Consider the following 27202-nt stretch of genomic DNA (forward strand, 5'->3'; position numbering starts at 1 on the left):
TATTTCTTAAGCTTGAAATAGAACACTCGGCATCCTCCTTCTCAATCGAAGCCGAGCTCACTCGGCATCCATTGGTGCTGAGCATTTCTTGTGCAAGTGCCGAGCTGTGACTATCACTCAGCACCTTCCTTGTGCCGAGCTAACTCGGCACTTATTTTCTGATTGTCACTCAGCACTTGTTTTCTTCCTGGCACTCGGCACCTTCAGGTGCCGACCAAAATTAGCACTCGGCACCTTCATGTGCCGAGTAACTTTTAAGTGCCAAGCAAAGTTTTTAGGTTTAGGGTTGTGAGTTTGATTTTAAATTTTTAATTGATATTTCTCACAAGGTTTTATTAGACAAAAGTAACCAAACTTAATCTTCTTTATTGTTTTCTCACAAAACCCAGCATCCTTACAAGAGATATTAGAATGAAACAGATCTTTACTAACGTGAGTTAAACAAACCAGATGAGTAAATACTAAAACTGGTAATATTCAAATTAAGGTGTAGCTTGTAACTCTGGGAAGCTAAGAAGGAATTACCTGTTCATCCTAAAACTGTATAACACCTTTCAGGGGATTAAGAGTATCCAAAATGGTCCTAATATATGTGCATGTACTAAAGACCTTTGTGGGATAGTTTCTCCTCTAACTCAGTGTCACTATAGTCATATTGAAATAGCTCTCTGTAATTGTATGCTATCATCTCTAAATTGATACAACTTTCTAAATAGTACAGCCTCACCCATGGTACCTTTTCTCAGCGTCATCTTTGATAGTCTCAATTCCTTTTTAAGTAACAAAATTATATTAATAGAAATCCGATTGAAATTGAGCTTATTTGCAATAGCTTCTATAGCAGCCTTGGCCCCAATTCCAATCATAACATCTGTATCAAATAAAGTTCTTTAAGCTTCTCATGACCTTCTGAAATGGCTTCGCATATTACAATGGGTTCCATCATCCTTGAGTTTATAACTCTATTGTCTCTTGCATAAAATTTGGTTAACAAATTCTTTATAGAAAATCATTCTGTTAAAGTTGGAGCTGCTTTTGAAGTCAAAGTTTCCTCCAACATTAAAAAACCTTAAAGATGGAGTCGTATCCTTAAAGATGGATTTTCCCTTTGGTGTCCTTTTGTTTGGTCTGGTTGTGTTGCTACCTGTTATTTTAATGTTCTCTGAAGTCTTTGTACAAATTTTTGAGTTTCTGGAGCTTTGGTTTGCAAATGGGGTGTGAGAATGGTCTTTTTTTTTTAAGACTACACTTCCTGGTAGAAGTTTTATCGCTAATTTTGTTTGAAGCTTAGTTGAGTATTGATTTTTGCAAAGGTCTTGCTAGGGCAGCTTTATAGCCAAAATTTGGCTAATTCTGCACAATGGTGATTAGAAATACATTCAAGAAGGAATCAGCATGGCGTAAAATCTAGGTCTAAACATTTAATTCCAATATTTCTTTGTAATATCCCCTTCTAGATATTTTTTCCCAAACCCTTGATATTTAACTGCAGATTCAAATCCAAACAGTAAACCAATATTTAATCTAAATTCCATAACATTAATCGTTCATCACCAACAGATAAGCATACGAAAAACTCTAGAAAAGAAATGTATCTATTTCTTCCAATACTCAGAAGTACATATTAAAACCAGCAGTTAACTCAAATAACCATTAAATACGTTACTATATGATACAACAGCAAGACAATAACATGCAAATTTCCAAATGATCCAATCTTACAAACAGTAAAAAAAAAAAAAGTCAAATTGGCAAATGTAGATAAACCTGTAAGATGGCTAGGTTTGCGTCCAACCTCCAAAGCTTCTTCAAGGGTTTGCGTCCTTGAAGAGATAACCAACAACTGTTTCCAGCTCCCAAATTAATAGTTATTTTAAAGATTATAATCTTCATATATCCTCACGTGTGAAGCTTGTTGTACCTTTATTACTTTTCCCAATGTGATGCATGCTCATTCAAGCAATGTGGGATAAAGCACATTTTTTGTCCTTTAGTCACTTAAGTGAACATAGTACCTTTTTAAATAAAGTGACAAGTTGAATGAACTTTGATAGTCACTTAGTCAATAAACCATATAGTCATCAGGCATTAAAATAATTGACCAAATGAACTCTGATAAGCATGTGCAATAGCTCGTTGGAAAGCTATTGGCGAGACACTTCCAACCCAGCACTGAGATACCGAAAATACTGAGCTCTGACTACTTACTAAAAATATTAAGCATCTAGACAACCTGCCAAAATTGCTCTAATGGGTCTGGAACTGGAAATGTCTAGGCCAAATCTCGAACTGAACCCCATAAAGAACCCTTTTGCCTCTGAAACCTAGGTGAAGTGAGCTGGCCACACAAAATTATAATGTCCCAAAAAAAAAGGGACATTACATTCTTCTTCAATAGAGTTGCAAATGTTATGTTTTTGTAATGATTGTTCTTCTTGTGCTCTAGTTTTTGGGTTGTTAGGGCATTGCTGAATGCCTAATCTTGTGAACATTGTGTTACATTGTAAAACACCTTGTAGAGGTAGAGGCAAAACTCATGGAATGAGTTTGTGATGTAAGTTTAGTGGTTAGTATTTTGGATGGACTATTCATAGCTATAAATCAATCGTTGTAAATTTGAACCTGGTCTAGATAAGCTCTTTTACTTTATGTAATGTTTATTTTTAATAAATTAGAAAAATTTACGGAGAAAAAAAAAATTATTGTACTAAATAAAAATAATGATCATAAATAAATAGTCAGGTCTCTAATGGCAAGAATTCAAAGCAAACTAGAATGAAGTTGCTGGGTTGAAAAAGACAACACCAAGGTGCCAAATATCAAAGAGGGCACAACGTGGAAAAGATGTCACCATAAAAGCTTTGAAGTAGATATTGGGGTAGAGACTGTTTCGCCCTTTGGTTGAAAGTATAGTTTTTGGGAATACTTTTTGGTGTCAAACACAAACAAGTATAGTAATGATGTCAAATTGTATTGCATTTGTAAGTATGTTAAATCTCGAAATGATTGTTAATGGGATATAGATGTATTGGGCAGGCTATTGTTCACTATTTTGGTTAATGGGTGGGGAGTTTTACTTTTAAAGCCCATGAATTTTTTGGGTCAGAACTTGTGTAGCACTCGGATGGTATGGGCTGTAATCGTCGTATATGCAAGATATAAAACTTCTAAATCTCTAGTTTTACTTTAATATTATTACAAAAATAGTTGTGGTCAAAAAAATAATAATAATAATAACAATAAATAAGAATATTAAAGTACGATTTAAAAATAATCAAATTAACATATAAAAATCAAGAAATGATAATAAGCCATAATAAAATATAATTAAGGAAAGGTTTGATATATTTGAATATGATAAAATAGAAGCACTGAGATAATTGCTAAAGATCAATTATGGATGGTTAATAGGAAGGGATATAATATCAAAATCACCAGCATTAAGATTCATTAAAAGATATCAATATATTAGATAAAGACAACTAGACCTTCTCCTAAGAGAAAACCATCAACATAAGCAAACAAATATGACGAACTTGACAAGTCACAGAAGCAGTTCACCATGGATCAATAAATAAGTAAATTGATTCTTCATTAATAAAATATCGAGGAAATTGAAGATAGAAATCATATTCCATAAAGTGGTTAAAAAAAATATCATACGTGAAAATATTAATAACATTAAAATTATAAACATATTGACATTGAATCTTGAGCACTATTTAATTTGTGCGTAGTGGTGGATAGAAATATGTTGAGTACTTATCAAACTCCATTATGTTAATATTTTTCCCATAAAATAAAGATAAACAGCAATAAAAGGAATAACAAAATAGGTATAAATGACACAAGAACATAGTAACCCGAGGACACCACTGAATTATTGATGAGATAATGATACTCATACTTTGATGCCATTTGATTCTTCAATCTTTGATTATTTTCATTTAAGTTATTTGATAGAAGCTAGAAGTTAGAACTTAGATCTCTTTCTTGTTCATTGTTCGATATTCAATGCAATGTAAATACTAAAACCAAACTAGCAATAGTAGCCTTGATGAACTTATACTTCATAATTATGTCTTATATTGTTACACATCTTTTCAAATTTAGCATTTTATGTATCATATGTATAGTAGATACAATATAAACCTTGTCCCCCGCTGCCACCCACCCCCCTCACCCACCGTCCCATAATTGAGGCTTGTCCCCCCGTCCTAGAAACTTGTCCCCTAGGTTGGTGTAACTATACACAAGAGATATCCTGGGAATACCCTTCTACTTGAAGGGAAAAACCTAGCCACACCAACAAAATATTTCTTTTATTGATGATAAAAAATTTTTAGAACAATGCTTCTCGTTTGAGGTGTTTTGTTTTCACACAAAGTAATCACACAAATATATAGAATTGAGAGACTCTTCACATCACAACCAAAGGCCTCTTCAATATCCACAGAACAAGTCTCCTCATATTTCCAAATGCATACCTCTTCGCATGACAAATGTCTCTACGTATAATATTATCTCGAATATTGTTATAAGTATTTTCTTCAGCTAAAGATGCCCATAATAGTCATATTTCAAATTCATAAAAACAGAGATAAAGATCTTCATCATAGCTACAATCTTTAAGTCTCTGTCTTAGCAAGAGTGAATCTTTAGAATGTAAGGCACACATAGGTGCAACCAAAGATGTCAATATCACATAGATTTTCATAAACACATGTTATCCCAACATAACATAGTTCAACATAATTACTTCATAATCACATAAAATTAAAGTCACGGAGTCATATACATGACTTCCACCATGCCTACTCATAGAGGGGAGTCCACCATACCTACTCACATAGGGTAGAACAAGGGCTTTCAACTCAGACTTCCCCTAGAGAAGAATGCATTTCCACCATGCCTACTCATAGAATGTGGAACAATAAACTTTCAACTCAAACTTCTCCAAGAGAAAGATGCATTTCAACCATGCCTACTTGCAAAGGGTGGTCCATCATGCCTACTCGCAGAGGGTGGAACAAAGGATTTCACCTCAAACTTCTCTTTAACAAAGGAGATCTCACTAATAGCATGAATAGGAATGACAAATATTTTCTCTAAATAGGGACTCACTCTCAGCAGAGAAAGCTTTTGAACACCACAATAGGATAGGTGATTACAATTTGACCAATCAGGGAACTATAGAGGTTATACTGCCACATAAGCATGCAACGAATTAGATGCAATCCTCTTTTTAAAGCTGAAAAATCTCCCTCTAAATATCATTTCCTATACATCATCTTCCTCTATTAATGAAGACATGTATCATGAATACAACCAACACCATTATGTTCATTTCATTGCATCTTGATGCATCCTACAATTAAGAGAGATTATAATCAACTTATCATAAAGAGAAACATTCAAATCAAAGCATACACTATTCAAAAAGATATAACAAAAAAATATAAAATTATAAAATACTTATCTCTTTGCAATGAGCTCTACAAAAGGAAACTACCGTGTTATATTTTAAATACAAAGTTGAGGACCTGTCTTGATCAATCCAGTAAGCAAAGCTTGTGCAATATAAACATCCACACTATGGCCTACATCTTGCATATGCTCGTAAAATAAATGCAAGATCCACCTCCCTTTTCTTACCAAGACAATTTATCAGTGTTAATATATGTGACTAGATTTTGTTTCACACCAAAATCCACAATTTTCTAGAAAAATTTTATTACTAATGTCCACAATAGCAAAAAATACTGATGAGGTAGAGAAAAAATCCTGCACAAAGAAACATGAACGCACTAAGAAGTTCTTTTTTTCTTCATGATAACATATCAATAAGACATAACCAAATTCAATACACAGACTCCAGATTACATGAAGAGAATAATCACTTGTACAAAGAAGAATTTCCATGAAGACAAAACGATGTCAATTATGACATCATGAATATGAGTCTCGACAAGCCCCTTAAGAGGACCTTCAACATTACTATTTCTATCACTTGAACACATTTATATGTAGATATTGTAAAAAGTCTACTGCCCATAGAAAATCTGAAGCTCTTTTCATAATTGACAACAATTTGAGTTCTTTCTTTAGGTCATGCAAACGCATAAAAGAGAGGAAGTTCCCTGCATGTTCGATTTCCCGCATCCATATCAAAGATGTTCCTTACCCATAAAAATATAGTGTTACTCGAGTGCTCAAAAACCCAACACACCGTGTGTGCATACATCCCCGGTGCGAGTAAGTCATGGACCCGAGTACTCCCACAACGCAAAAAGCATGGCCGCACCAATTGGAGCACTCGGGTGTGACACAAGGACGTGCTCGGAGGGGTGCGCGCAAGGTGTGGCCGACATGTTGACTAAAAAGTCAAACATAAAAAAATTGCAATTGTTTTTAACTATTTCTTTTAGCAAGGGAACCCTAATTTGGTGTGCGTCCCATGAGGTCTATTTCATTTTTGATATTCATATTTGAACAATGAATTTTGAATCTTTCATCTTTGTCATTTAATAAATTGATAGTCAATGGTTGACTTACATGGTACTATGTGTGGTTTATATTTTTTATTTATCATTATCATTATTATCATTATGTCTAAGAGTTTTAGCATTTGACTAAGTTCAAAGGTCATTGGTAAAGGTTATGAAGTTTCAAGTTTTAAGTTTGAACTTATGATTTGTGAATCGCATTTCAATTTTCTATATTCAACTATATTTGGTATGTTATATTGAAGTATCATTTCATAATTAGCATTTTCAGTCTATATATATATATACACACTATGCAACCCCCCCCCACACCCCCCCCCCCCCCCTTCTCTCCTCCCCCTCCACACCGCCGTGGTCCCCAAATTGAGGCCCTTTTTTTCCCTGCACCCGAAACTTGTCCCGACGTCCCCCAACAACCCCATGCCGATGTAACACTGTAAAAATCCCTATGAGATTTTACTTCATCTTATTGAAACAAGCCATCATGATTTCTTCACAATACTTGTTTCCTTGAATCATTATAATCTCATCTCTAGCATCAACATATTTTGAATTTTGGACTCTAGGTAAAATCCTAATATGAGCCTTGATCTCATCCTTCATTTGTTGGATAATCTTTCTGCCCTTTCCCATGACACAGACCACTTGGATATTCGAAACAATCATGTGAGTAATTACATCATTGGCATCTTTCTCAACTTTCACAATCTTGGTATGAACTCTAAGCAAAGCATCATGTGCAAGTGACCTCTCAATGGTCTCTTAAAAAGATCGAATGTTTGTCTCCCTCTACTGGTGCAAAAATAAGTATGGCCCTTTCCTCACATCGTTGTATTATTACTCTCACACTTATTTGAACCCCTATCTCACATCATATTAGAGATATAATACTTCCTCATTTCTTATAATGCCCCATCTCATTTCTTATAATCCTTGTAACATTACTTTCTCACTTATTTGAACCCCTATCTCACATCGTATTAGAGATATAATACTTCCTCATTTCTTATAATGCCCCTAGCCTATACCTCAAGGTACAAAATTGTTTTCTACTTAATATTTTATATATTAGATCATTATCTGCGTCAAATAATAATCACTGTAGAGCACTCTCTCAAGTCGAATATCCTTGATACGGTATAAACTGATGAAGATGAATAATGCCCACTAAGCCTTTTCAATAATAGGACAGTCAACAAGCTACAAACAATGCAAAGTCATTTAAACACAATGCCAATTAATCATACAAGAGTCACTTTATCATACCATCTCGAGCATAAAGGACACAAACATGGCCTTAAATAACACATTCACTATCAATTCATTAGGCAGTGATGGTTGAGATAAAGAAGAGCACTTCGGACAATAGAAAAATATTTCTTTTATTGATAATAAAAATGTTCAAGTACAATGCTTTTCCCTTGAGGCAATTCATTTCACACAAAGTAATCACACAAATATATAGAATTGAGAGACTCAATCGAAAGTCTCTTCAATTTCCAAAAAGCAAGTCTCTTCATATTTCCAAGCACATGCCTCTTCGCATGACACGTCTCTACATGTAATATTATCTTCATTATTGTTATAAGTATCATCTTCAACTAAAGATGACCATAATGGTCATATTTCTAACTCATTAAAACTAAGATAAAGATCTCTATCATAGCTAGAATCTTTAACACATTGGCGGTTCAAAATTTAACCGTTGTTATATTGACACGATGGTCATTATGGAACAACAAATAAATATTACAGCCTTCGGCATTAAATCATCTGTGATACAACTTCGACTACAACTAATCACTCAAATTCATGGTGAGAAAGACTATGTATCTAATTGACATAGTTGATATCAGTTACTGCTGCCAAACATTTGAACATAATCAATGAATTGACCAACCAGTCAATTAGATCTTCAATGTGTGGTTGGCACAACAATCATAATCAATAATTTATAAAACACGATTAAGAATATATAGTAACAAATCATCAAAATTAAGCCTAAATGACCATTAACTAAGGTTCTAAAAGAACGGGCTAAATATAACAAGAACCTATGATATTAAAAATAATCTAATACCCTCCCTTAATGGTGTCATACTATCAACTACCCTGCAAAAGACAATGTCCGGTAGTTACAAATGCTAGTGAGATCCTCCCTCGATCGATAGTAGATCAACGACCAAATATGGCAAGAAAAAAATGGAAAACATGGTCCCCGTATTTGAAATGATGTGCAACAAGAGATCAAAGCCACTGATTTCCGCTCACCCTCCCAATACCAGCAAACCAATAACTAGAAATCATCACAAGATAACAATCTAATGTTGGACAATTGAAGTATCCTTCCTTGAAATATGAAACCAATTTTTGTAACCCTCCAAATGTTACAAATGAGCAAGATGCCCCAGAATAAACTACAAGATACTATGCTTTGACGATTACAAAGCATCATATTTTCAAAAAAATAATAAAAATCATAATAACACGAGAACGCATCCCTACCTTTTTACCCGACGCACCCGAGACAAGGACCAACCTAGGACTGGGGGAACAATGTTCCTACGTCCCCAATGGCACCACCATTTGATTGACATCTCCTCGGGGATGGGGGGACAGAAACAAGTCGCCTGAATCTTCTAGAGGATGACTAAGTGCGCCCTATCCAACCGAAAAAAAATAAACAAAACATGTTCTAATATTCTATTGGGCGTATTGAATATCTTATCATGTTTCTCAATATAAGCATCTCAATGATGAGATACTCATACTTTTGACATCTATGAATTTTATTATTTAATATTTATATAATAGAAGTTAGAACTCTTTCATTTGCTCATTTGAGCATTTAGAATTTTGATATTTATTGTTCAAAGTTCTACTTTCATGTTCAATATTCAACACTCAAGTATTTTAATTTTATTATTTTAGTAAATTAGTATTTTACATCTTTGTCTTATATTGTTATACAATTTTCATAATTAGCATTTCATCATATGTATAGTATATACTACATACCCCCCGCCGCCGTCCCCAAATTGAGGCCCCTTTTTCTCCCAGTCCCAGAAACTTGTGCCCCCGTCTGAAATTTTTATAGAAAAAAAATGAAAACCCATCAAATAATTTTTGAGGAAAAAAATGTTAAAACCCTCCCATAATATGAATTGATTTCAAGGCATAGGAGACAACCTTGTCATTTGAATATAGAGTCATCAAGGCCTTTCGCTGAGACCATTGTTGTAAAGGGTGCAGATCTATTGACCTTTTCTTGCAATCTTTCTTTATGTGACCAAACTTGTGACCATAATCGCACTAAAGACTCTTCTTCTTTGATGATGTGGAAGGTTCATCTGACCCTTTTTACTGGGTAGACTAAGGTGAACTTGTATACTATCAAAGGCTTTCCCTAAGAAGGCCACATATTCAAATGATGAGGAGCTTAAATGACTCCCAAACTATTGCTTCCATGTATCCTATTGCAAAAGCTTGTTGTAGACATCAAAGAATGTCAGAGCAACACTAATAGAAGTGATATTGAGCGTCTTTATGAAGTGCTCGTAGGATAATCGACAACAAAGAATGTTAGAGCAACACTAATAGAAATGGGTGTTGCTTAGACAAATAAACAAATGTATAAGCAACACTCATTTGTGAAAAACTAAAGCAAGGAGTATAATCTTATAAGCTATAGTTAAAAAGAAGTCTCTTGCAATTGAAATTACTCAAAACCCTAAGAGATTGTTTAAGGGAACAACATAGAGACTAAGTAAATTGCATTTCCAAATGCAGTACAAGAATAAAAAGAAATACGAAATTGTTGTAGCAGAAGATATAGGTAAAAGGGTTAATGTTGTCATATAAGTAGACCATCTTGATGGATGCCAAAGATCTCTTATCAAGGCCAAGAAGGTCAAATTCCCACTCTTGGTCTTAGATTGGACAACCTAAGAAACCTACTGCATTTCCAATAACATTCTTACTATGAAAGATGCAGGTAAGAGAGTTAAAGTTGCAATCTAAGTAGACCACCTTGATGGATGCCAAAGTTCTACTTTCAAGGCCAAGAGGGTCAAACTCTGTCTCTTAGGCTTAGGTTGGACAAACTAAGAACTCCACTACATTCTCCCACACCATTCTTGCCATAAGAGATCTAGGTAAGAGGGTTAAGGTTGACATATAAGCAAACCACCTAGATGGATGTCAACGTTCTACTATCAATTCCAACAGGGTCAAGGTCCCACTCTTGGGCTAAAGTTGGACAACCATTCTAACCATAAGAGATGTAGATAAGAAGGTTAAGGTTGTCATCTAAGTTGACCACCTTGATGGATGTCAATGGCCTTCGAATAAAGACCAAGGCAAAAGTTATATTTTTAAGCTTAGGTTGGACAAACTAAGAACTTTGCTAAAATATCCATAGCAGTCTTACCCTGAGAGATGTAGGTAAGAGTGTTAAGACTGTCATTAAAGTAGACCACTTTGCTAATCCTACCACGAAAGCAAAGAGGATCAATAACTCGCTCTTGGGTTTAGATTGGACAAATTTAGAGCACCATTATAATCTCCCTACCCTTACTTCAATGATGAGCTAGTCACATTTTCCGATAGGGGATAGATAAGGAAGAAAGCCAAGCATCTTGTTAAGTAGCCACCTCACATTGAAGATAGGGGAGCCGAAATTCCGATCTTGGGCTATGTATGGGATTGTCTTCCACTAACTTATCATGACGGAATCTCTAAATTACGTAAGAATGATAATAACATAGGAAATTGTATTTTTTGAATATATATACAAATAGATAGATATGTATGTGTATCCACAAATATATACACACACATATAGATATATATATAGATAGATAGATATGTAGTGTGTTCATTTTGTGGTTGCAATGTTCATGGTTAAAAGCATAACGATGTAAATCTTGCAAATCATTTCCCTAATCTGGGCTTATGTGCAAATTGTAAATTGTAGGGCTTAAGAAGGAATCTTAATAAGCTTTCATTGGGTATATATTTTGTGTGCTTTGTGTCTTTATGCATTCATGTGCATACTATATGTATGATTCCTGTCTTCATATATGCAAGTGCATGCTTTGTGTTCACATTGTGTATGTTAAATGTTTGGCTCCGTATTCTTAGAAAATTAGAATATTAACTTAGACTTGATCAAGAAATATGAATTTTAAAATGAGAACAACCTATTGTGAGAACATTAGTCAATTCAGTTTAAAATCGTAAACCTTGCAAGTTATAAATCTGTGCTAATGGATTTCAAATTTGCAAGTTGAGATAATATCAAACTAGTACAGCATGTCGTCAATTACAAAATAGATCTCCATGATTATTCAATCATTGCTTGAAGGCACATAATTTGGGAAAGGGGGATTATCATGTTCTCATTTCGAAACCGAATTCAATTAAAATAAATAAACAAACAAACATTATAGTTATTTGTAGCATAGTTCCCTCCCATGAAGGGTATCAATCAATCTTATTAGATTTCCACAATCCATTAGAATATAATTTTTGCTTCTGGATTTGATTGTGTCAGTTTTTTTAGCATCAAACTAGTATAGATAATCAGTTTTTGATGCTAAAAAAACTGACACAATCAAATCCAGAAGCAAAAATTATATTATAGTTATTATTATAATCATAGTTGTTAGTTAGCAACATCCTGGCCTAGATTCAAAGGCGGATGCACGATGATGCGGATGCACTGATAGATACTCATACGAAGCACATCCTAGGCATCTAAATGTTTGGGATGTGCTTCTTGTGGGAGTCCAAAAGGCATCTGTGAGCTTTCAAACACCTCCATTGGCCTAATCTTCGGATAAAAATACAACTTAAAGCACATTAAACATGTGCTAAATAACATTTTTTATTTGGATTTGGATTACTAAATCTTGAATCTTGATTGATGAACATTGAATCGTGAACTAAATTTTAATTTTGTAATTGTAATGATTTTCTAATGTGCATTGGAATCGTGAACATATACATATATGATATGGCTTATTAAGTTATTAGTTATTTCAATTTAATTATATGTGAACTATAGAATATCTTGATCAATGGTGAAGCATTATACTATAAAATGATTTAATTTTGTATGCATTTCTTGCAATTTTTTTACATACATACATGTATGCATATGAACCACATCCAAAAAATACAACACAGAATACGCATCCCCACACTTGATTCTGTCACTCGCACCCAAATCACCAACTAGATTATAATAAATAAATAAGAATATGAAAAGGTATATAATAATAATAAATTTAAATATAAATTTTCTTTTAAAATGATAATAAGATATATTACAGTACAACTAAAGGTTTGATATCTCCAAACGTGATAAAATAGAAGCACAAAGATAATCACTAAAGATCAATTATGGATGGTTAACTGCGACGGTTATAAAATCAACATTATTAGCAACAAAATCTTATTGTAAGATAAAGACAACAAGATCTTATTGTAAGCAAAAACCATCGATGTCAGATACATCAACTATGGCACACTTGATTAGTCAAGAGAGCAATTCACCATGGATCAGCAAATAACTATAAGTATTTTGATTCTTCATTAATGAGATATTCAGAAAACTGTAGATAGTGTTCAAATTCAAGGGAGTGATTAGAACAAATATTATACGCAGAGATGACATTAAACATATATCCAAGTATCTAACTTCGACCACTTGCCAAATGCGCCCTATTATTCATCATGAGCCCAAATCACATATTCATACTCTCCTTATGACAATGAATAAATGCCTTAGTTTTCAAGCCTTAAAGTGTCTATTTGACCTTTTTTCGAAGCCAAAACCAAACGCACTGTGTTATTTTTTGACATGTTTGTTTGCAGGCAATTTCATGAAGGCAACTTTGACGGTCAATATCTTTTGACCCAAGTGTCGTCATGAGATGAAATCTGACTGGGTATAAGAATGTGGAACAAAGAAATGTATGTCTAATTTTAGGACTCAGTCAGGTGCTTTGGTCAATTTATAAAGCCAACCTATAGGCCTTCTTGTCAGTAAATCATAGTTTGAAAAAACAAGGTAAACGAGTTCCAAATGATTAATTAGCAGTTGTTTTTTATCCAGACCAAACCTAGTTTGTTCAGGGAGTCAAGTCAATGGTTTTGAAGGACCGGGTGTTTCAATTTGAAAAAAAAAATTCCGGACCCACTTTGGGGCCCGACTGACTTCACCAGATTGGTAAAGCATTGGGAAATTGACTATTTCAAAAGGGGGTCATAATTGTGTTGATTACTATGATGTCGTAGTACATATATATCATCATTTTCTTCCAAATGGATGAAAAGTGAAGTGTTATATGACATGGCTAGCACCTCTGGTCAGATGTTTGATGAAAGGTTGTCGTCAGTTACAAAGGATGAGCTGGAGCCAATTAAGCCCTGGGCAAAGTTTCTTATGTTCAAGTCCATTGTATTTTTGACATGGTGGCAGGGTGTTGCAATTGCAATTCTCTATTCCTTGGGCATTTCCAATGGTGCTTTAGCACAAGGTCTGCAATCCAAGGCAAGTGTTCAAGACTTCGTTATATGCATAGAGCTTGTGTCAATCGTGAAACCTATGATTTTTGTTGATTGTAAAATCCTACAAGACTGCTATGAAGCTTTTTCTATGTACTTTTCTGGGAGATGTCTTATAGCTTTCTTGGGTGGAGAGGAAAGAACTGTTGATTTCATGAAAAGGCAATGCCAAAACACCTCTGTTAGAACCTTCCTCTGAAAAAGGACTTGTGAAGCATCCTTTCCCACTAAATTTTTTAAGCCATGGAAGCTTGGACAATGGTTTTTCCAAGTTGTTAAATTTGGTATTGTTCAGTATGTGATAATAAAGACTTTTTCCGTGCTCTTAGTAGTGGTTCTTGAAACATCTGGGGTAAACTGTGAAGGAGAGTTCAAGGTAAATTGCGGGTATCCTTACTTGGTAGTTGTACTCAACTTCAGTCAATCATGGGCATTGTACTGTCTGGTCCAATTTTACACCTAGATTTCTGAGCAGACTTCTTTATCCTTCATCTCTATCTCCTCCAAATGGCACGTCTTGGAAAGGAACCACGTGGCACAACACATATAGATGGGCACTGTGCGATTCAAGTTCATAACGACGCCTGCTCTTCCACAAAGCAGCTATGTAGGGCTCGGTTGTAGATAGAGTAGAGGGCCAATCTATAGCCTCAACTTACCCACAGTTTTAATCCCACATTGGGAATGAGATGACTTAGTGAGATAGTTAAATGCCTTGACACTCAACATCATAATGTCTTAAGAGACACGCGTAAAGGCAAGAACTGCTCATGCATGGAGGGGCCCACCGTGGCTCCTTGAACAACAAAGTCAGCAAAATTTTGACCAATCAAGCACAAGGGAAGGTGCCACATGGCGCACGATGGAGGAGAAGAGAGAAAGACTTTAGATCCTATGATATATCGTAAGATCGCAAGGCAAAGGATTTGAAGCATAAGACAATATGATGGTCGTCTGGTCCAAAGGAGAAAGAAATGGGAGTTGAGATGTTACGAGGAGGTCGACATGAGTTCATAAAGAGAAACATTTAGAGCTAAGATGTGACGAGATTTTCAGGTGGTAGGGAGCTTGAGAAGATAAAGTTGAGATGATACGGGGATTGTATGGTCGGAAGAAAAGAAAATGAGGCTTACGATCTTACAAAAATCGAAAGATCGAGAGATTGAAATTAGAAACTAAAGATCTTACGCTTGAAGAGGTAGGTCCCGCTCGGGTGGCATTTGACTAGTGGGAGGACGACAAGTGGTGCCTGAGGATTGGAGAGATAAGGATAGAAAATAAAATAAAAGTAAAATCAAATGTTTCTCCACTATGTATGCTCACATGAAAGTTGAAGATTTAAATAAAGTTGACATAATATATAGTTCAAACTATATAGATCATTTCAATTTTTCAATTTAAATGTCTTGTTCATGCCTTGGGTCAAATTTTTCAGATGCATACTAGGGGCACCATTTCAATCAAAAATATGGAGTATAATATACCACCGAAACTGGGAGAAGTTGAATTTTCCATTTCTGTAGTTATAATTTGCACAGGTCTTCAGTAGCAGAAGTTATAAGCAATTTTATAATTCTAGGGCATTCTCAGCAATAACGAGGATTTGATGTTTTAGATGGAATAAAATCAGATTTAGATGAGATCAGATGCACTAAACGACCACCAAGAATGAAATAAATGTTTTGGGGGCAGATATAGAGATCAGGGCTTTCCCGGCAAGAGGCAATTGAGGATTTTCATGATTGAGGGTAGTAGAAGACAAACAGAGTTAAATTGAAAGCTTCTACACATTTTGATGCGTATCTGATATTCCATGAAAGAGGGGTTTTCTCATTATTTTAAGAAAATATTTCAAACATTCTATAACAATTGTGATCAGATTTGATTGTCGATTGAAGAGAGAAGTTCTACAGCAGGAGAAGGAAGAGTTTCATATGGACACTTGGCAATATTAGATCAAATTTGGGAGTTTCTTCCTCTCTATATATTTCTCTTCTTTTCTCATTGTAAAGGTTCCAGTTCTTGGACATTTTTCACTACTATGATACCACAAGGATGGTTCTAGTTTGGTTGAAATTTCTTCCATGATTGTGATTCCACCGTTCTCATTATTCTTCTTTGTTATGAACAACATTATAGTTCATTTTGAGCATTTTAGATGATGCAGTCATCTATTGTGTATCATCTAAGTCTTTTACATACATTTGATGTATTAGTTTCAAGGAAATGAATACAAAGCTTTATCGAAAGTTTCAATCTGAACCTTCTCTCGTCTTTGTGGGTTTGTAGTTTTTTTTAATATATGTACAAGGTGCATATTGTCTAGTTGCAGTGTGGTTTTGAAGTTGTATGTCAATGTATATTTTGATGTTGGGTCAAGGACTTGAGTAAATTGTTTGATATGCATTGACAGAATTGCAGGAATCATAAGAGGATCTGATAAGTACGAATTTCATTTTGAAGATAGATGTCTATTTGGAAGGTGAATGGACAAATCAAATATCTAAGTATATGAGTATATTTTGGGTATCCATGTGTATGTTCTGATTTAGTTTATGCCCAATGGATAGGGGACTCATCAGCTTGGAGATTGCATGTTTTTGTTGTTCATACTTTGGTCTTGCTGATAATCAACATCATTAATCAATTATCTTTTCCCTTTATGTTTAGGAGTTGAAAAGAGTTACCTTCACTTAGTTTATCAAGTTCATGAGCCCTGTTATTAGCTATTTCATGTCCATGAATGTTTGCATAAACATAGAAGATTTAGGCTTTTTATCTATTTTGTATAGATTCAAATGTATGCTTTTGAAAATTGGTACCGTATAAAAAGAATCTATAGGTTCACCCGCGTAGGTCTTGCAGAGCTTGAAGGAGTATATAGCCTTATAGTTAGCCCTGGTGTCTAAATAGGTACATTGAACATGGGAATTAGCTGCCCCTAGGTGTATTTGTTCTCATCATTGTGTTATTAAAAAATTGTTAAGTCAGGAGCCAACACATGTGAAGACATGAAGACCGACTAAGCACTAATTTATGAATGTGCAAGGTATAAGTAAAAATCTTATATTGTGCAGTTAAGTGTAAGTGATATGAGATCCATGTGCAAGTTATATGTATGTGAACTATTGTATAGAGAGCTTGAAAGATATGTGAGCCTTATGTGATGTGAGATTTGATGTATGATCAAAGGAAGTGCAAGTTACAACAATAAACAAGTATTTTATGTATACCTACTCTTGTGAAGAACTAAATTATATTATTGCATGTTAGGGGAGTGGGCTCTTCTTGCATACATTGTATTTGTTCTACCAAATCCTAACAAGGTTGAGGCTTCTAACAAGGTTTAGTCCTCTAACAAGGACTCGAGACACTACATGTACTTCATAGACTCCTAACAGGGTCAATATCCTTAACCGGATCCTATTGTTTAGTGAATCATCTTGTGGGTATCATCCTTGTATGCACCCTAAAATGGTCACCTAGACTATGGGCCCCCATTTATCAATTTATCAATTGCCTGAATCAATGCCCTGTAGTATTTTATCAAATCATTTTCTTTGATCTAATCTTAATTAATTCAATTATTTCAATATTTCCTAAGGTTTGATCATTTTATCCTCAGTCTTATTTAATTAAAAGAAAACTTCTCTTTTAATTAAATAAAATAATCACATTTAATTAAAAGAAAATCTCTCTTTTAATAAAAAAAAATAATCCCCTTTTAATTAAAAGAAAATCTCTCTTTTAATTAAATAAATAAAATCCTCACTTAAATCTTTATTTGTGATGAAAAAAAGGAAATAAAATCAACATAGAGATCAAAAGGGCAAATTTGAACCTAATTGGCTTGGAACTTACATCATTACAACTTTTGGGTTAGGTTTATTTACTGTCTAGAGCAAAGGGAGAGCAACTCCCTGATCCTATCAACGTCTTGCACCTAAAGATGTTCTATCCATGATGCACGTTCTATCTCGGGGCATCTTTTGTACATACTTATTGATCCTGAAAAAAAAATGATATATTGTCCAAAACTCTAAAAATCAGAAAATGTCCTTAAAAAATGATCATCTTAGCGAAAACCTAGCAATAGGGCGCTTTAATGTGTCTCCAAAAAAAATTATATATTCCAAAAAAAACTAAATAATTTTATTTTTTTAAATTGCAAAAATTCATAAAAAAAAGAAGAAAACAATAATAAAATCCAAGTGGTGAAAACCTGGAAACGAGTGCTACTTGAGGCCTTTGCACCCCTATTTCTTAGCGCGTGTCCTCGACACTTAGCCTTTCTCCATCATGCCTTGTCCTTGTTGCCTTGGTTTGGAATCAGTCTTGGTCTTTGTCTAGGGAGCATAATTGTGTTAGCTTTGGTCTCTTGGATGTGTTAATCTTGAGGACACCTTACGAATGGTGTTTTTTTCAACACCACATCAACTGTATTTTTTAATACAACCCCTAACATCGAGTGTTTATCAACACTTATTGGTTTGGCCTTACCCAGTTTTGTCATGTGATCTTACCTACTTGCAAGCATTCGATCCTTATCCTCGAAACTCAATACCAGACAACACACTTAAATTTTCATACACAAATACTTACTGCTTGAGCTGTGTCATGATCTTTTCTTTGTGTGCTAATTGTTATTGATTTTCATTGAGTGTCCTTATCTAATAAGACTCTTAGGTATGCATAGCTGGAGGACTTGAGGCATGGGGCATGTTTTTATTTTCTTTCTGCTTGTGGGTGTGGTCTTCAAACTCTAGAGTGTCTCTTGTCGTCCCCTTGAAACACTTAGGAGATTTGAGGCATCATCCTTGACTGTTTTTGGCATAGTCATTCTTATAGTCATCCTAGCATCTGTGCCTTGATGCGAGCGTGGTTTTGCTATATTAAATTGGGTAAGCCAACATCGAAGTTATCTTGACCTTCATATTTTTTATGCTTATGTTAGAATCTTTCCGCTTTCCAATCCGATATATAAAACATTCATATCTTCATAGTTGCACTCGTGACTAGTGATGATTGCATGATTTTCTAATGTCTGTTAATAATGGCCCAATGATGAAAATAAGTTCTTTAACATTCTCTAATGAATGATGAACACAAAATCCTATGTTACAATTGCTCTATTGCAAGTACACTTTTGCATTTTCACGTAACTTGCATTCTTAGATATCATGTTAATTTGCATTTTTTGGTTGCATTATGAGTTTGAGAGGGTTTTCCTTCATCTTTCTTGTGGACTTTTAATCAAGTGTGGTCATGTTTGATCTTCATTTCCTTATCTTCTTTCGTGATCTTAATCGAAATTTTCTATCTTAAACAGTTGTTTGATTTTGGGGCATTCTATTTCCTAAGGAAAATTCTCTTTCTTCTTGCCATTTCTTTCCACCTCTTCCAAACTTCTATATTCCATTCGCTTTCACCCCACTTCTTTCCTTCTAATTCAGCTTTGGGGCATAATATTATATATTGGAAAACTTAATAACTAATTGGGAAGCAATGCATTAGGCTAAGAAGAGCAAGCAAAATGTGGCTAAGGTATTGCTTGATTTTGAAAAAGCCTATGATAGAATTAAATGGCCTTTTGTTATTGGGATGCTACAAGATTTTGGATTTCCTGAGTTGTTTTGCAAATGGATAAAGGTGTTGTTCAAGGACTCTTCAACTGTCATAGATGTGAATGGCAATCTTTCCAATCCTATTCCTCTCGGGAGATCAATTAGGCAAGGTTGTCCCATTGCCCCTGCCCTTTTTGTGATTGTTGTTGATGCTTTATTCTATTTGCTCAGAGATCCCTCCCTTGGTCCTCCTATGAAAGGTCTCCTCCTCCCTAACAATGATACTCTACTTAGTTTTCAGTTTGCCGATGATACTTCTCTGTTCTTGGAACTTGAGGAATTGAATTTTTGTAACACCTTGGATAGACTTGAATTATCTTGTTTAGCCTCAGGTGCCAAAATAGATGCTCATAAATCCTTAGTTTTAGGTTGGTCTAACTCTACTCTTAATTGGGTTTAGTCAATGTCTTGGCAATGGAAAGGCCCTAATGAGATTGTCAAATACCTCGGTATCCCTTTTGTTGTTAATCCTTCTACTAAAGCCATGTAGGAGAGGTTCTTTGATAAAAATCAAGAGAAACATGTTAAATGACAGACTCACTTTCTTTAGCGGGAAGAGTACAAGTTGTGCAGAGAGTTTTGGCATCACATCATCTTTACTTTGCTTCTACTTGGATAATGACTAATCAATAGGAAAAAATTGAAAAAAAATTGAGACATATCCTGTGGTTTGATGCAATGGGAAATAAAAAGAGACACTGCGTGAATTGGCAGTGGTGTTGTAAACCCAAGCAATTTGGTGGTTTGGGTTTGAAGGATCTAAAAATCATGCTATTGCTCTTTCCTCTAAGTGGATTCTTAAGGCCATTTATGGTAATGAACCTTGGAAAGTTCTTATCATAAATAACATTCAATGCTCTATCATTTCCAAAGCTAAAAGTTGGATGAACATTCCATCTTGTGATTTATGAACCTTTTGTACCTTGGTTTTCATTGTTTTTACTGCTTTTGGTACTTTATTTTTGTTGATGTGCATCTCTGAGTCTCCTTTTTCTTTCGTGAGTGTTGTTTGTCTGTCATTTGGGCTTCTCTAATAATTTTTTGGTAATCTTTCCCTTCCCTGCCATTATCTGTCCACCCTGGATCACTCGTGAGAAACTTAAGGAAGGCAATCATGGTTGAAGGTGGAGGAGAGACGTCTAAGGATATGATAAAAGTTGATGAGGTTTTAAACAACACCCATGACCAAGATAAGCAAAAGGAAGTGCCTAAGAAATTGTCATATAAGGCAGTGATGGAGGAGTCTTCAACCTCTTGCCCCTCCTCTACTTTCTTTTCTAGCAAGATTGATAGGAGCACTTTGGATAGAATTCAAAGTGACCGAGCCACAGCCAATGGAGATAGACTTGGGGATAGAGGCAACTCTGCATCTAGTGTCGGTGGAGAAAAGGAGGAAGGTAAGATCCTGCCCCATGAACTTAAAACCCTTTCTCTCTCGCCAAATGAGGATATGGTAAGAGCTATTAAAATAGAACAATCTCAGTTAAAACATGTTTCAGTTTTCTTTGCATGCTTAGATAAAGGATTTTAGACCTCTTGCAAGTTTTTGATGAATGGGTAAACTTGGTATTCATGTTACTTTCTGTAGAATGGTTCAAAGAGGGCTTTTTGTTGTATTTGTCAAGACTTATAGTATGCAAGAAAGAATACTAAGAAAGAAATTTTGGAATGTGGGTAAATCTCTATTCAAAGCCTTCCCATGATCGCCCTCCGAGGATAGATAAGCCTATAGAAATTGATAAAAACAAACTTTCTGATGCTGTCCTAGAAAAGGAATCTGATACTATTGTCAATCCCCTTTATGATACAGAGTCAACTCCTACAAATGATCCCATTCCTAGTTCTAAGATCATCCCAAGTGGTCCTTCTCGGTTAAAATCCATTATTTATCCAAAAGATAGCGATGTTGTGCCTTTAGTTAAAACCCCCATCAAACTTAATGCTCAGCAACTTGCTCTTAATTCTCTAGTTGAGAGGGCAGAGATGGTTAAGAATGCTAATCACACCTTGATTGATAAGAATATGCAGTTGAATGGGTCGAATTCTCCGAGGATGAAAATCTCTCCAGATATAAATAGAACTGAGTCCCCTTTTTGTTGAAGTCACTAACAAAAGAAACAAGAAAAGAAAGTGCAATGATAATCAGATACTAACCAATTCTAATGGTTCTAAAATTAAACAGGGAGATATCACTAATTGTTTTAACAGATTGTATAACAATGGTAAGAACAGCCCTAAAAATCATGGACATGATCAATGTCCATAGCTGGAATGTTGGAGGGTTGGAGATGAATAATAAAAAATACATTGTCAAAAGATGCAGCAATAAACTTATACAAAAAGATTTTATTTGTTTACAAGAAAATTGAAGTTGTTGGTTTTCAGGCCCACACTATTTTAAAAATGCTTTGGGATCATGCTATTGCATTCTACTCCAACCATGAAAGAGGAAGGGGGGCAGTTACTATTCTTGTGGGGCCTAATTGGGTGGAATATATAGTGAATAGAGGTGTTTCTCCTTGTCATAGGGCTTTGTGGATTGTATTTTGTAAGATGGTTAGAGCTTTAGATTGTGTACCTTCTATGCACCTAATGACTATAGAGATTGTGTTGAATTGTGGGAATCGGCTTCAAACAACTTGCCTAACACCAAGTGGATTTTTATTGGTGACTTTAATATGGTGTAACATAGGGAGGATAAAACTAGAGGTAACTCTTTCAATTGGAAAGGTAATGAATTATTCTTCTGGAATAAATTTAAGAGGAAATTTAATGTTCTAGATACTCTAGAAGATAGAAAAACAGAATTTTAGGATATATGGTATACTTGGTGCAATAATCAAAAGGGTTCTCAAAGGTTTTACTGTAGATTGGATAGATTTTATGCAAATTCTGCTCTTCTTTGTTGTTTCTCCAATCCTAGGTACTCACCTATCACAGATACTCTAGCTTCTCTTTCTGACCATTCTCCTATCTCTGCAAAGATTGGATTGCAAGATGAAATCCCAGTTTCTAGGATTAAGGTTAACAAGCCATTTAAACTTAATCTTTCTCTCCTTAAATATCAGAATATTGTTAGTACCCTCAGGCAGGTCACTGATATTGCTAAACTAGTTAGTGGTGATGTTTTACCAAGAGAAATGTGGGAAGGATTAGTTGATGTTTGGAAAAATATTTTTCAGATTATTGGTAAAAAAAAGTATGGATTTAAATGCTGAAGAAACTAGGGCACAAACTAATCTTAACCAGGTTGAGAAAGACCTCCAAATGAAAATTCAAGATCTAGAATTAGAAGCTGATTTGATTAACACTAAACAATTTTTGAGGAAGATCCAAAATTATAAGATTCAAGGGCAGAGAGCTAGATCCAAATTGAATTGGAATCTGGAAGGTGATAGGGGGTATAAATATTTCTTCAATATTATTAAGGAAAAGAACAAATGGGAGTTCATTGAACACATTAATTTTAATGTTGGAAAACCATCAAATCCAAAATTAATCTAGTCAGCCTTCTTTGAATATTATTCTTAGCTTCTTTCATCTGAGATGGTGGATGCTAATTATGAGGCACTTGATGAATTTTTGCAACTGATTCCCAAAAAAGTGTCAGAAGAAGATAGCAACAGATTTAGCAAAACTATTACTTTGGATGAATTAAATGGGCTATTACTTCTTTAGCCAATGATAAATCACCAGGATGTGATGGTCTTCCTATTGCATTCTATAAAACTAACATATATTGGATTTCTAGTGATTTGTTAGCACTCTATGAAGACTCTTTCAATAGAGGATCCCTAGGCAACAACATTAATAAAGGCATGATCAAATTGATCCCAAAGGTTGGTGATAGAGCTTAAGTTAAAAATTGGAGGCCAATAACATTATTGAACATCTCCTATAAGATTATTGATATATTGTTGGCTAAAAGAATTGAGAATTTGCTCAATAGATTTATCTCAGTTACACAGACAGGTTTCATTAAAGGTAGGAATATACTGGAAAACTTAATAACTAATTTGGAAGCAATGCATTAGGCTAAGAAGATCAAGCAGAATGTGGCTAAGGTATTGCTTGATTTTGAAAAAGCCTGCGATAGAATTAAATGGCCTTTTGTTATTGGGATGCTACAAGCTTTTGGATTTCCTGAGTTGTCTGTTCAAGGACTCTTCAACTGTCATAGATGTGAATGGCATTCTTTCCAACCCTATTCCTCTAGGGAGATCAATTAGGCAAGGTTGTCCCATTGCCCCTGCCCTTTTTGTGATTGTTGTTGATGCTTTATTCTATTTTCTTAGAGATCCCTCCCTTGGTCCTCCGATGAAAGGTCTCCTCCTTCCTAACAATGATACTCTACTTAGTTTTCAATTTGCCGATGATAATTCTCTGTTCTTGGAACTTGAGGAACTGAATTTTCGTAACACCTTGGATAGACTTGAATTCTTTTGTTTAGCCTCAGGTGCCAAAATAGATGCTAATAAATCTTTAGTTTTAGGTTGGTCTGACTCTCCTCCCAATTGGGTTTAGTCGATGTCTTGGCAATGGAAAGGCCCTAAAGAGATTGTCAGATACCTCGGTATCCCTTTTGTTGTTAATCCTTCTACTAAAGCCATGTAGGAGTGGTTCTTTGATAAAAATCAGGAGAAACATGTTAAATGACAGACTCGCTATCTTTCTTTAGCGGGAAGAGTACAAGTTTTGCATGGAGTTTTGGCATCACATCACCTTTAGTTTGCTTCTACTTGGATAATGACTAATCAACAAGACAAAATTGAAAAAAAATTGAGAGATATCCTGTGGTCTGATGCAATAGGAAATAAAAAGAGACACTGTGTGAATTGGCAGTGGTGTTGTAAACCCAAGCAATTTGGTGGTTTGGGTTTGAAGAATCTAAAAAATCATGCTATTGCTCTTGCCTCTAAGTGGATTCTTAAGGCCATTTATGGTAAATGAACCTTGGAAAGTTCTTATCAGAAATAACATTCAATGCTCTATCATTTCCAAAGGTAAAAGTTGGATGAACATTCCATCTTATGATTTTCTTTTTGGTGATTTCAAGATTAGGGTATTTGGTTCTAATGTTTTTACAACCCTCTACAACGCTTGGACCCATTCAAGGATTCTCTTACCAGTTAGAGGTGATGTTGGCTCTTCCCCATCTTATGTCATCACAGATAGATCAATATGGTGGGGGGTGTACATAAATGGAAAACCTTTGGCACTTACACAAAGTTGCTCAATAAAACACTGGAATGTGTTAGGACTTTCATTAATTAGTAACTTAGTGATTGATAATCGGTTGGGTACTCGAGATAATGTAAAAATCCTCACCTGGTTATAGCAAAAATCAAACCCATTCTTCACACTACCTGGGTGTTGGGCATTTTGTTATGCGTTTGGCAAGTAAAACTTGTATACAATGTCAAGAGTACAACTTTGAAAGAACATAATGTAATTGAACTATTCCCAAACAATTATATCTTTATAAGATTTCAAAATAATCCAAACTTTGAGATTTGCGACAAACATATAGTTTTGAAATAACAAGCAACTCACTCCAAAGGAAATTCAACAAATATTATAGCTCACTAAATTTCCAGAATTTTATTCACTAATGGAACAAATAACTAGTTTTGTTAGTTTATTAATTTTGAGATGATGAACAACCTTGCCAATAATCTACTAAATAGTAATTGGAACCTGTAATGAAGATAATGATACAGCCCTTCCTCTAATAACCATTTGCAGCTGCCTCCACCATTTGCAAACCATAGGAATACATAATTTCCTTCTGTCGTAATGAATTCAGCTTTACACAACTCCCAGCAGCTGTCGTTTATTATATGTGAGTCCAACTACCTCTCACAACTTGGTCTGATCTCCCACACAGCCAATCTTGAAACCTTAATCTAGTCTAATGTCACAGTAGCTTGCACACAACCATCCTATCTCAGACTTATCAATCTGCTATCCAAATACCCCAATTCGATGCTACAGAAACCAGTATTTAAGCTGTGACCCTTAGAAATGTCAAATGTTGCCTCCAATGTCCTTGTGTTTTTTAGAGATTGAGATTGTAGGTGTCACAAGTATATCCACCCAGCCTGTTATTGATTGGAAATGCAGTTTGAATATGCCTCCAATGAAAGCAAAACAATAGTCCCTCAAGCAATTTGAATTCACAATTGTCGTCACTCAATATAAAGGAAGAACTCCTTTAATTTTCTCTACAACTCCGCTAGTAATACTTCTTTGCCACACAATAATTCCCAGCCACAGACTATTACAATAAGGGAGAATAAATGAATTGCCTGAATATATTGAAATCGCTATACATCAGCAATGACCTCAAACAATATTAAGAACTCAAAAACCCTTATACAACAGCAAGGGCACAAACTTCAAAATTCAGGAGGAAGCCACGAAGGCACGATAATCAAATATATAATCAAGTGTGTCTTTCCCAATGAAATGAGCTCTCATTTATAAGTTTTCGTTGCCAAAAGTTTCCATAAAATTCCACTTAAGAAAACATGGAAGTTTCCAAAAAGAACTCAACACTAGAAACTTTCCAACTTGCTTTTTTGGAAATATCTCTTAAAGTCATTATTATAATAATAATGCAACTCAATGAATAATAAAAAAATCAGAGCTCATGCAATTATAACCTGATTAATGGCAGGTGACCACCACCTGCCAAGCCACCCATTGCAATGCCAAAAATAGGAACCACTAAAAATAGACTTACTAAAAATAGTAAATCCATAGCTAAGACCCCCAAAATGCCCTGTCAGCTCACGAGGGTCGCCATGATGAGCTAACCCTATCAACCACACAAACTGGACAAAAACGGGGACATTACAGACCTCCCTCCCTAAGATTGCTTGTCCCCAAGCAATCCAAAAGCAAAATAAACACACAATCCACCTAGATCCCAAAGGTAGAACTGCGTACTATCCCTATTGTGTACAAGCAACTCCTGTAGCACTAACACCCAAATAATGGACATCAACATCAAAATCATCTGAAAACTGAACTAATGGGCTAATGAAGGCAACAACCTATCGGAACTCAACACAACTAAAATAACAACCCTATCCACACCCAAGTTCCATCAAACTGATAGTCACACCCAACTACACTGTGGAGATTGTAACAGCCACAGGTACCTGAATCACCAACTCCAACCTCTGCCAAAATGTTTGGAGTGTATAGATACTACAAGCAGTTGTTAATCCCATTTGCAAAAGAAGGTGCTAACCCATCCCATAATGGATGGTATCAAACTGGAGCCAACCCACACTGATGTAAAACCAAATTGCTACCTGTGTGTCAAAAAAAAAAATGATAAGCACTCCTCACAATGTAATGCTAATAAAAACTCTCAATCTCTGTCAAGGGCTCATCATCATCAAACTAGGAATCAAAAGATGGCTACTTCGAACTATTGGTCGGGTAGGATCATGGGAAACCCTCTCAGAAAATCCAACCTCAAAATCCCTG

The 27202-nt window shown here is 35.1% G+C and overlaps 1 pseudogene; it reads left to right on the top strand.

Moving 5' to 3' along the window:
* The first annotated feature begins 13863 nt into the window (after window positions 1-13863).
* LOC149570837 (protein LAZ1 pseudogene) overlaps window positions 13864-27202 on the top strand; it is a 231769-nt pseudogene continuing 218430 nt past the window's right edge.

The sequence above is a fragment of the Cupressus sempervirens genome, chromosome 2 (genome assembly GCF_028749045.1).
Source record: "Cupressus sempervirens isolate cs-2001-9-10 chromosome 2, ASM2874904v1, whole genome shotgun sequence".
NCBI classification, from domain to species: Eukaryota; Viridiplantae; Streptophyta; class Pinopsida; order Cupressales; family Cupressaceae; genus Cupressus; species Cupressus sempervirens.